The following is a 10,818-nucleotide window of genomic DNA, read 5'->3' as shown; positions in this document are numbered from 1 at the left end:
TGGAATTGTTTAGTCATAGGTTGGAAAGATTACATCATGATCTTTCAAATGGACCCAACCAAATCAACAGATTGCTCATGAGAGACTCAGAAACCTCAAAATGAGTCGACATTATAACAGATAGAGTTAGAGTCTGATTTTGTTTCCTAGTTTGTTTTGTAGTGTCTAGGGAGCTTGCACGTCCATAAATAGCGGTCAGAGGTGGCCAGAATAGTTCAAGGTTTGGTGAACCATTATTTTCACCTAAGGCCAAACAACATTGTCTCTACGTGTCTCTTGCGACCACCTAGTTGACTACTTTGCAGAACTCACCTTTATCAATACATCGTTCTTCATCTAAATTTGTAATTTCAGATTGCCTTCAATTATTCTTTCTTGTTCTTCGGTTGCTTGAAGCGATAAGACTTTGTGTTCATGTTGATCGTGCCTACGGCAAGGTCTGTAACATTCAGGAGTTTGTTTAGAGATTGCTAGGGCACTCCATAATCGTATGAGTGTAGCCGGATCATCAAAGTGATCTCCACCAAACCGACAAATGTTTGTCATCGAAACATCGGGACACCCACCCCATATTCAGATTATGTTGGAGCAAGAGTTCGTCTTGCCCCAGTAAGTACGGTGAGAGTTTCTTCTAAGGAGGAGACTCAAGCTTGGAGATGAAGTTTGAGAGGAAGGAACACCACAAATGTTTTGATAGTAGAAAAATGGATCGGTCTGGGTGAGTATCACAACATGCTTTAGCACTTGGGCACCTTATTGTATTGCGTGTTGCCTTGAGCGTTCTTCTTGTGACCTCTTTTTCCCAGATGACCACTAACCGGTATTTATAGGGTGGTACGTAGCTTAGTGTACAAGTTATGATGATGTACAAATATGTAGGACCTGACCGAATTACTGGGCCTTCCCGGATGACTACTTTTACCCTGCCTAGAAGATAAATATCTACCATAGTAATTGTTGTGGTGCTTGCACCCTGAGGGGTGAGTCGGTCGCCAATTGTGGCCCGGTGCTACACTATTAGGGGTGTCAGGATAACCTCCATTGTACTAGGGCGTCAGGGTGGCGTCCACTAACCTAGGTATTTAATACCGGTAACTTCCTTGCATGCAAAGGATGACCGATGTTCTCCTTCTGGCTAATCTTTCTTGAGGCTTGATGACTCATCCTATAGCATTTGGGAAGCCTGCCCGAGCCCCGAAGATGGGGGCTCCAGGGGAGGCATGGCTCTGAGAGATGGAGGCTTTGGGAGGCCTGGCTTCGGGAGGCATGGTTCCAGGAGAAGGAGGCTTCGAGAGGCATGGCTCCGGAGATGGAGGCTTCAGGAGGCATAGCTCCCTATGCATAGGCTAGCTGAGCCATGGGGCCGTCAGGGCTCTTTAACAATGACCCCCAACAATAGCCCCTCGCGAGGGCGGCCAGCGGAGCAGTCAGGCCCGCGGTTCTTTCGGAGCAGGGCCTCCGGCGGTCCCTAGCTATACCGTTAATGGCTCTTGGTCCCTAGTATTGCTTGGCTTGTCTTGGTGGATTCGATCCACTTGATATGGACTATCTGTTTGATGACGTTGGTGATAAGGGGCATTGAATGCGCCCTTTGAAGAAAGACATGATTATGTCCTATCAGGCGGACGTGGGACGCGTGGTGTCTTGCGGTTGCGAGGTCATGGGGGGCGGTTCCGCTCCTCCATGATTGTGGCTTGGCAGGCAAATGGACAGGGCATGCATCCGCTTTTCTATGGGAGGTAATCTCTCCCTTACCTTTATAAGGAGAAGGATTACTCTGAGCGGCCTTTTTGTCAGCACCTCATTCTCGTCTGCACTTTGCCTCCAATTTTTTTCTTGTGTGTGCGTCTATTGGTTGCTGTTCTTCTTTCTTTCTTGCCATCTAGCACCCTTTTCCATCCTCCTGTGATCTGTATGGCTAGCTTGAGTGTCCCGAGCAGAGCTGGAACTCAGGAGGTGAGTGAAGCCACCGGTGCGGCCGTGACGAGGGGCCCTTAGGTGGTGCTGGTTCCTCTGTTGCCTATGGGGTCGCCATCAGGGGTGGAGCTCTGTCGTGCCAGCAAAAGTCATCCCCAGCAAAACCACCGTGCTGGGGATGACTACCATCGATGATGAGGAGCTTGACAAGATGGTCAAGGAAGGGAGGATTCCTTTTAAGGCCATCGCTGGGCCCCCGCTGGACGCGGAGGTTTCAGAGCCTTTGGCCCACGAGGTCATGGTGTTCGAGGCTTTCTTCGAAGCGGGCCTAGGATTCCCAACAGTGTAGCTCTTAGAGGAGGTGCTCCGCCACTATTATGTGGAATTTCCACAGCTCCATGCCAATTCCTTCGCCCGTCTGGCCACCTTTGAGTGGGCCATGTGGGCGGAGGGGTGTGAAGGGAAGGCGGATTTCTTTGCGGCCCTCCACTTTGCCAACTACCGGCTGAAGATGATCAAGGGTGATGGAACGTAGAGACCCCTCAACTTCGGCAGTGTTAACTTTCAGATACGGCAGCAGTACCATGATGCCTTCCCGGTGAAGGCTATTAACGGTCGATGGCATACCGACTGGTTGCAGTGATGGTTTTACTAAGATGTAGGCTTTGCATCCCCCCTTCGCTCCACAAATCAGGATATCGCGTATGTCCCTGAGCCAGAGACGGGGATCACAAATGACCAGTTTGCTTCGCGATTGGCCCTTGTTCGGAGGGTGGCTGAGAAGATGAGCATGTGTGACCTCGTGGAGTTCACCATGTTGCGCATTCAGCCCCTTCAGATGGGCTGGGAATGCATCTTCGAGCAAGGTACGGAAGAGTGGTTGAAGGTGTACTCTGGCCCCCTGTCAGCTCTAGTGAGTCCTCTTTGTTTGTCTGGTTTTTAACCCACGGATGTGAGCCTCCTTTTTCTTTTGAGAGAGCATGCAGCAGCGATCGCGGAGGTCATCTTGGGCCCACCAACTCATGCAGAGCGGGAGTAGCGGGTGGATCCGACACAGGGCTAGGAGCGGTACAACCGTGTCTGCTTTTACCTTGGAGTGGAGGCTCCGGCGTGACAGGATCCGCTGGAGCCTAATGCTGCTGGGAAATGAGTGGGCGCATCTCCCGCGATCCGCGCGAGGCCACTCTGGGCCCACCGGCCTTCTGTCTTTGAAGGTTCGCATACCAGCTTGACGGCTGAGTCGTCCGAGGTGCCGCTGGTCCACAGGAAGCATCAGAGGCTGGTCAGGAGTGCGTGCGATCCGTCCAGAGGTGAGGGTTAGCTCAGTGGTGGTGACCGAGGGAAGGACTTAGCGTATCTGGATTTTGCCAGCCATGGCTAGAGTCGGAGAGGAGGTGTGGCCTCTGTGGAATACGATTTTTGGGTTTGCTGGTTTGGATGTTGAGGACGTTATTGGCCCTTCTTCAAGAGGTTTTGAGGGATTTGGTGAGGCGTTGTTGCTTCGTTAGCTATATCCTGATTTGCTCATGCACTGGTATCTTGATTTGTGTTTCTTGGCATTTTGCAGTGACCATCGAGGTGGATGTGTCTTCGACTCCTCCCCCAGAGGCTTTGAAGCCTCGGTAGGGTCGGGGACTCCTCTAGATGTGCCCCTGAAGGCCACCCTGGAGGACGCAAACTCGTTTCTACGAAGCCCCGAGCCAGTTGGTGACTTGGCCCTTGCGACCGGTGCTTGGGGCACTGTGCCCTCCTTCGAGGCCTCCCTTCGGAGTGGTCAAGGGGGGCCCTGGCCTCAGGGTTTTCACTTTGGATGACTTCATGTTGCGCCTGGAGGTGTCAAGGGCCTTCTTGCGGCCTTCTCCCTCCTCCAGAGTGGAGGAGTCGAGTGATCATTGGCCTAGTGTCCTTTGGAGGAAGTGGGTTGTGTCTAGTAGTAGTGGCCTGTAGGTCTTTAGCTTGAGCCATGATTTGCCAAGTCCGGCATCGGGTTCTGAGTAGCTCATCCTGTCCTTTTTCTTCTTCTGCTGTGCCTCGTAGCATGTAATTTTGATGAGGGCACTGGGAGATGGGGGCGCCAGGCCTTGGCCGCAACTCGTGAAGAGGTTGAAGGCCCTCGTTAGGCCTTGGAGGAGGCCCGAAAGCAGGTGGAGTCTTCGAAGGGTCTCCTTCATGGAGAGACGGCACTCCACGAGCGTGAGGAGGCTGTCTGGCGGGAGGAGCCTTTGAAGCAAGAGCTCGTAGAGGCTGAGGCATGGAAGGCTGCTGAAGATCTCCGGGAGGTGAGGGAGTTCACCGATGCGGCCAACGTAGCCCGTGTGGGCCGAAGGTGATGTTGAGACCCTTCGGGCTACGGTGGATGAGGTGCGGTGAGAGTTGAAGGAGGCTCAGGTATCGGAGGTGGCACTGCGCCCAGAGTGCCAGCAGTTAGCTACTCTTACGTCTGAAGTTGCCTGAATCACCTCTGATGCTATGAGCGGCCTTAGGGCTAGGTGTTTGCTGCTACCCTCTGACTCAAAGGCATCCATTATTCCTCTGTTCTGGCTTCGGTCCATCGTGAAGGTTATGGTTAGGGCCGCGGAGAGCTACGTGAGGTCCAGCGCACGCATGGCTGTGGCGCTCCAGCTGACCCTGCTGCACCAAGCGGGGGTTGGTCCCTTCAAGGTTCTGGAGCAACAGGTACCGGACTCTGTGGCCGATGGTTTTTGGCTAGAGGCACCTCCGGTAGAGATTCGTGCAGCTCTGGGTAACTTCGGCCATAACTTATGGGCGAGGCATGGTCGGAGCATGACGCTATGCTATACGGCGGGTTAGGTTAGGTGACTCCAACCGCCCTAGGGGGTCTTCGCCCGAGTTCTTCGTCATGAGGTCTAGTCCTTCATCCAAAGCCTGCAGGCGCACCGCGGCCCTCCGAAGGCCCTTCGCTTCGCGGTGTTGCTTCACGGGAGCAGTCTTCACGTGTGGATGCGGCTATCTGTTTCTTACTTTCTTTTCTTTTCAAAGAGGGTCAAAGTCTTAGTATGTCGACTACCCCCTTCTGCTTCATGTTCTTGGTCTTTTCCTTATCTAATAGAACCATGTCTGTCTTCTTGTTGTTCGCCTACGTTGTTCCGAAATGTTTGTTCCTTTGAGGCTATTGGAGTCCGATTTGTGTATATAGATGTGGTAGCCCGAAGCTGGAGGGGGCCTTGCTCGTGTCCGGGATGGTGCCTCCGGGGAGGGATCGAGTGCGTCCAGAGCATCTGGGGCTACTCCGTCCATCCGGCGGTGGAGTCATTTTGTTATGCCCCACGATTCTGAGGGGTGTGTAGATCCAAAGGTGGCCACCGATGTCTTGGTCAAGATCAAGCCAAAAGGCCCCCTTGCGTCTGCTTCAGATGTCTATTTTGTTGCAAAGGACGACTGGTGTGCAGTCTGAGTGGCCCGGTAGGTTGCTGGCTCACGCTTCTTTCGACACCTTGTCCTCCCCCGGGATTCTAAAGGAAGGGTGCCTTTGGAAATCCTTGAGCTTATTCTGGCCGAGGTGAAGGTGGAGGAGGTATTGGCCACGGAGTCCCTACTGGAGGAGTGGGGGAAGAGTTGGATTTCTCGGCCTTCAATTCGTATCTCTTCCCAACAGATCCTTCATCTTCCCGAGGCTGAGGGTGCTTTGTTTTATGCAGCAGCTCCCTCCGTGGAGGGGATTCGTGTCGACCCCCTGTGCGCAGTTACCGGGTCAATTCCCTATGTCCCGCGGTATTTCTAGGAGGTGTGGCAATCAAGCGCCCTCATCCTCTCGTAGTACTTCAGGGAGGTGTAATAGGCTAGCAAGTAAGCTAGGCATAGATTCGATGTATAGCGGTTAGCTAGATGCAAAAACTCTTTGTATGTCATGTATTAATAAACTTGCATTTGTGTTAGCTTTATTTTTTGGTGTTTATAATTTATCATATAGACGCTTTGTTATTGTATCAACGCTTCGCCTGTGCCCTCTATCCCAGCCCCTTTGCACTCTGTTGCTGTTAGCGACCGCAGGGTGCGAGATCCGAGGGGTGCTGCTTTGTGTTGGGCGTGAGTAGGGAAGAACATATCGTTTAATAACGTTTTGATGTGCTACGCCTTGTAGTACGGAGGCTAGGCCTTCAAGGTACCGAAAAGGGTTAGATGATTTTGGAACGGAGACTTTTATTCTTCAAGGTGCCGGAGGATCCTTACTTTGTATGAATCCTTTTTCGCATGGAGGCTAGGCCTTCAAGATGCTGGGGAGGTTATCCTTCCGCCATGTTGGTCAGCCAGGCCTTAAAGATGATAGAGGATCTTATGCCTGTCTGGCATGGAGGCACTTCCTTCAAGATGCCAGAGCAATCTTTGCCTCTCCGTTACGTAGGTTAGCTAGACCTTAAAGATGGCGGAGGGATATATGACTATCTAGTACGGAGGCTAAGCCTCCAAGATGCTGGAGCGGTCTTTGCCTCTCCGCCACTAGGTCAGCTAAGCTTTCAAGATCGCAGAGGGATATACTTCTCCGACACGGAGGCACTGCCTTCAAGATGTTGGAGGTTTTTACCTCTCCGGCACAGAGACAATGCCTTCAAGGTGCCAGAGGGTCTTCATAGGTTTTGTGTGAGGTTGTTGGTGGGGTAAGGGCCATTTTTTTGGAAGGTAACTCCTCTAGGTTTGGTGGCTATTTGTGGGTGTGTAAACCTATGGTTTTTTATTGTTCTGGATTTTTGGAGATGACTGAGGCTGGGGTTGTCTATACATAGTATTGGCGGAAGGTTTCACATTCCAACTATGTTCGATGGGGGTCCCTTTTGTATCGACTAGGTGGTAGGAGCTAGATCTGTTAGACCCGAGGACCAGGTATGGGCCCTTCCATTTGTTGCGCAGTTTTCCTGGAGCTAGGGCACGTCGAAGTACTAAGTCTTCGAGCTTGAAGCTCTGTGGCACGACCTTAGGAACGGAACATGCCTTGGTTTCCTTGAAGTAGTGATAAAGATTCTGGATGGTATGGAGCTGCATGCCTTCGGTGAGATCGAGGGAGAGCTCTCTTTCACCGGTAGTTTGTGGCAGTTGCACCCTGAGTGAGCATCCCTTGATCTCGGTGGAGGTCATGGCTACATCACCATATAGGAGGCGGAAGGGGGTGAACCAGGTGGCTCGTGTGATAGTGGTGCAGAAGGAACATAAAACCTTAGGAAGCTCTTTGACCCATAGGCCTCGAGCTCGGCCGATGAGTCGGCGATTTAAGCCGGAGAGGATGTTGCCGTTGGCTCGTTCGACGGCCCCGTTGGACTGCGGATGTCAAACTGCGACGAAGCATAATTCGATGCCGAGGTCATCGCAAAATTGTTTGAAAGGCCCAGAGTCGAATTATGTGCCATTGTCGACCGTGAGCTGTCGTGGAACGCCGAAGTGGCAAATTATGTTCTTCTAGAAGAATTTCTAGACATTCTTCGATGTGATCGCCATGACGGGCTTGGCCTCGACCCATTTGGAGAAGTATTCCAATGCTATCACCGCATACTGAAGGTTGACTCAAAAGATCGGGAAAGTCGATCTTTGAATGATACCTTGAAGTTCAACCAACGAACCCAGAGTCGATTCAGAGGTTAGCCCAGAGGATCCGACCTAGGGAGGGATGACTTGGGTGAAGAACTTGAGATTTTGACGGAGAAAGACAAAGATCTTCGGTGGGGCGCCTTTGGGAGAGAGGAGGTGTCGGTGGTGAGGAAAGAACGAATGAGAGTTGGAGTCAAGGGGTAAGTCTCGGGATAGGTTAAAAGATTCCATAACCCGGAACTTTCGGGTGGAACGGGAAGTCACCAAGAAATTTTGGGTTAAGGCTGAGTTTGAAATAGAGAGGGGTGACCCGAAGGTAACTTGGAACTTCCAGGTGAACTGATAGAATCCGAAACTTCCGGATTGAGGCCGGAACTTCCGGGTTCTGTCAACTTGATAGAGTTGGATAGGGAGCTGGGAACTTCCAGAATCCGGAACTTCAGAGTTGGATGATGACCAAACAGATTTGAAGGAGTTTGAGCTTGAGATTCGACTGGGATCTTTGAGAGGAGGGATAGTTGGACATATAATAAGTTTTACCACTTGTGATCATCCAACAAACAACAATACATAACAATGATCACAAGTAGCAAAGCATGATCATAAGATCAAATAATCAAGTCTTTTGAAAAACACCTCTAAAATAAGATTTTTGCAAACTTCTAGCTACCAAAGCTACTAGACTAGAGCAATCAATTGTTTGCAACATATCAAGCCACGTTGCGAGAATCTAGTATATTTATCTCGCTTCTCAACTCGCAAAACCTTTGCTCATCTACTGGCTTGGTGAGAAAATCGGCTAGGTATTTTTTGGTTCAAATATGGCAAATATCGATATCCCCTTTGGTTGAGTGGTCTCTCAAGAAATGATGTCGGATACCAATGTGTTTGGTTCTAGAGTGTTGCACGGGATTGTTGGCTATTTTTATGGCACTCTTATTGTCGCACAAAAGTGGAGCTTTGGTCATGTTGTGGCCATAGTTTCTCAATTTTTGCCTCATCCAAAGTAGTTGAGCACAACAAGAACCCATAGCAATATACTCGGCCTTGATGGTGGATAGGGCTACTAAATTTTGTTTCTTTGAGGACCAAGAGACCAAGGACCTACCCAAGAATGGTAAGTCCCCGTGGTACTCTTCCTATCCACTTTACAACCGGTATAATCGGAATTCAAATAGCCAATCAAATCAAAGGTGAAACCTTTAGGATACCATAAGCCAAGGTAAGGAGTATGAACCAAATATCTAAGAATTCTCTTAATGGCCACCAAATGGCACTCTTTTGGAGTGGCTTGAAATCTTGCATACATGCACACGCTAAGCATTATATCAGGCCTAGATGCATATAGGTAAAGAAAAGATCTAATCATGGAGCGATATACCTTTTGATCTGTGGTCTTGCCTTCTTCGTTGAGATCGAGATGCCCATTTGCTTGCATGGGAGTCTTGATAGTCTTGGCATCCTCCATGTCAAAATTCTTGATCATATCTTTGATGTACTTGGTTTGACATATGAATGTCCCTTCCTTGAGTTGTTTGATTTGAAATCCTAGGAAGAACTTCAACTCCCCCATTATTGACATCTCAAACCTCTTTGTCATATTCCTACTAAAATCTTCACAAAAGGATTGATTAGTAGAACCAAATATAATGCCATCGACATATATTTGGCAAACAAATAAATCATTGTCAATTATTTTAGTGAAGAGAGTAGTATCGGATTTGCCTATCTCAAAACCCTTTTTGATAAGAAAGTCCCTAAGGCATTGATACCATACTCTAGGTGCTTGCTTAAGCCCATAGAGCACCTTCTTGAGTTTGTACATGTGGTTAGATAACATGGGATCCTCAAATCCGGGTGGTTGCTCCACATACACCAATTCAAAGATTGGGCCATTGAGAAATGTGCTTTTCACATCTATTTGATATAGCTTGAAATTATGGTGATTAGCATAGGCAAGTAATATACGAATTTACTCAAGCCTAGCTACAGTAGCATAAGTCTCACCAAAATCCAAACCTTCTATTTGAGTGAAGCCTTGATCAACAAATTGTGCCTTGTTTCTTGTCACAATCCCGTTCTCATCATGTTTGTTGCGGAATACCCATTTTGTGCCAATCATATTTTGATTGGGTTTTTCCATCAAGGACCATACTTCATTCATTTTGAAGTTGTTGAGCTCTTCTTGCATGTCCATGACCCAATCCGAATCTCCAAGTGTGTCTTCTACATTCAAAGGTGATGAGGACATCACCGGCTCACATATGACCATGCCTATGTTATACAACAATGAAACTAAGGTGCATGCATTCTATTTTAGATTTACCTTTTATATATTTGAGCAAACGGTGCTGCACCATGAGTTGTCTATGTTTTCATTTCAAAAGTGTTGGTATGGATTAATGTGAAGGAAGGAGGACATGCATGGAGGATAAATTAAGTTGATTAGGGACTGAGTCTGAACATATTCTGGAGTATAATTTGGCCCCCCAAGTCAGTGCTAACTTCAAACGGCCATCACTTTTGCATATGAGCTCTGTTTTGGATGTTCTTGGACTTCACAGAAAGCTTTTTTCCAACGAATCTAACCACACCTCAAAATTCATCCTGAGCTATTCGGAATTAAAGAAACAAGGTGCTGCGCCACCTATAATGGACCTTGGGACTTGTAACTTCATTGGGGACCCCGGCCCAACTGGGGCCCAAGGTGTGTCTGCCCTAACCTGGTGGAGGACGACCTAGAGTTCCCCTTGGCCGTCATCCCACCCTCATAAATAGCTAGGCATCCCTCTAGGCTTCTGGTGTTTTCTTTGTGTAAGTTTAGCCATTGTGTAAACACCGTTCTTCAATTGTGTCGAACAACCACCTGCAAGACAGCCTTTGAGAACCCCACTCTCTGTGTTGAACAAAATTGTTATTTAGCCATTTTAGTTTTGCCTACATCTTATTCTTGCTAGTTCTTTGATTTCTTGCAGGAATTAAACCTCATGTTCAGGTTGATCTTGTTAGCCAGCAAGGTCAATAACCATTTGGAATTAGTTCTGCGATTACTAAGGCACCCATGACCAGTTCGTTTGTAGTCGGATCGCGAGAGTCACCTCCACCAGATCGATAGTTACCCTCTCATTGACAGATCGGGACACCTTTACCTTGTCAAAAGGTTCCAAAGAGGATACAAAATAGTAATATTCGCAAAAAATTGTAATTCTTGAACGAGTGGTTACCCCTTTTGTATATCACCAAGAATGTTGTCAATCAGGTGATCTCTTTGGATGTTTTCATGTACTGTTGGATGTGGCACTTGGGATTGAGGTTGAATATCTTCCACTTCATCATCATCAAGAAAATTTTAGGAGTCATCAT

This window comes from Phragmites australis, chromosome 22 (genome assembly GCF_958298935.1).
Source record: "Phragmites australis chromosome 22, lpPhrAust1.1, whole genome shotgun sequence".
NCBI lineage: Eukaryota > Viridiplantae > Streptophyta > Magnoliopsida > Poales > Poaceae > Phragmites > Phragmites australis.
Note: the sequence above shows the minus strand (reverse complement) of the source record.